The sequence below is a fragment of the Equus quagga genome, chromosome 12 (genome assembly GCF_021613505.1).
Source record: "Equus quagga isolate Etosha38 chromosome 12, UCLA_HA_Equagga_1.0, whole genome shotgun sequence".
Lineage (NCBI taxonomy): Eukaryota > Metazoa > Chordata > Mammalia > Perissodactyla > Equidae > Equus > Equus quagga.
Window position 1 is genome coordinate 62066936 of NC_060278.1, and position 1836 is coordinate 62068771.

At 38.0% G+C, this 1836-nt stretch overlaps 1 pseudogene; it reads right to left on the reverse strand.

Annotated features, from left to right (window-relative positions):
• Positions 1–675: 675 nt before the first annotated feature.
• Positions 676–1602, reverse strand: LOC124248278 (olfactory receptor 5W2-like; annotated as a pseudogene).
• Positions 1603–1836: the final 234 nt, after the last annotated feature.

Genomic DNA, 1836 nt, shown 5'->3' on the forward strand with positions numbered 1-1836 from the left:
TCCTCTAAGACGGCACTGTCTGCCCACCTCAGGGTCTCTAATTCCCCTCCTCTCTATCTAGAATCCTTACTTCTCCTCCTTCCACTGCCTCTCTATTCAGTGTTTATTTCTGAAATTGAATTTCAAAGAATTTTTTTTCTCTGCACTCTAGATTTAGACATTTTGCCTGAACTTAGAGTACCTTGCTTTTTTACTTCAGGGTGATTTGGAGTTTATGATGAATTATTTGTAAGATTAGTTAATTAATCATACTCATTCCTATTCATTAGTATACATTCATTAGGAATCATTAGTTCCCAAACTACTGGATTCACCATGAAATGCAAAGCACCTAGAGTTCCACAAGAGCGTTCTAAACTCTTAACAGCTCTTAGGATAATTAAATTAATACATAAAACAAACATCAGTTCAATGAGAAATTGGCAGAGTAAGATGGAGATTGGAAAGTTTTCCAAAAATAGAGAGTACCTTATTCAAAATGGAGATATGCAACGAAATATAGCATATTTAGGAAATTCTAAAATGTTGATACCATTCTAGCTTAATAAATACTTATCATATTAAGGTATTTGAGACAACTTTATAGTATAATAAATGATTTGAAAAACACAAGGGTGTGTTCGTGTGTGTATGTGTATATAAATACATGTTTATTGATAGCATATACCTATTTACTTAAAACCAAATTTTATTTTTCAGTTTCTGCAGGGCCTCTTTCACATCCTCGCTCCACAGGGCATAAATCAGAGGGTTTAACATGGGAATCACAAGAGTGTAAGACAATGTCATTTTGTCTTCATCAAGGGAGTAGGAAGAACTTGGTTGGAAAAACATGAAGAGCAAAGTTCCTTGGAAAATTACCATGGCAGTTAAATGGGAGGTGCAAGAGGAGAAAGCTTTGGACCTCCCCTCAGCACAGGGGGTCTTCAAGACTAATAGGGTAATATCATAATAAGAGATGAGAACTCCTAAAATGGTACACAGTTCAATGAAGCCAAATATGATGAACGTCACTCACTCACTGACCTGTGTTTCTGAGCAAGAGAGCAAGAGAAGAGGAGGGGCATTGGAGAAGAAATGGTTAATCTCGTTTGACCCACAGAAACATAAGCAGAAAGTTAATGTGGTGTGTGTCAAGGCATCTGCTGTTCCCAGCAGATTAACCCCAGCTGTGAGCAGGGAGCTCAGGCTGCGGGACCTGTTGGCTGTGTAGAGCAATGGGCTTCTAATGTCCTTGTACTAATCAAAGGCCATCACTGCCAGCAATAGACACTCAGAATCTGCAAAGATACAGAAGATGAAAAGTTGCAGAGCTGAGGCAAAGAAGGGGGTTGATTTGTTCTTGGCAAAGAGGTCCACCAACATCTTGGGCCCAATTGCTGAGGAAAAGCAGAGATCACGGAAAGAGTGGTGCCTGGGGACAAAGTACATCAGTGTGTGCAACTGGGAATCCATTCTAACTAAAATGATTACTCCAAGATTTGCCAGATTAATGAGGTAAACAGCTAGAAATGTGGTAAATAGGGTCACTTTGGTCTCAGGATTATCGGTGATTCCCAAGAGAAAGAATTCAGTCAAGGAGGAACAATTTTCACTGTACATCGTCTTTATTCTTGTTGTAAACTTTTACAAGAATGATCAAGGAAATGGCTGTTCAGCATTTAACTCTTCTGCATATCCAAAAATACTATCTGTAAGACAGAACATGATTTGTTTCCGTAAACTGTCTTTTTTACCCTCAGAAAATAGCCCAACAAGTGTCACTTTTAAAGAGGCATTATTGTTTTGTGAAAAAACTAAAAATGTCTGGGATTGAAAGTTGATAAATTTTAATTC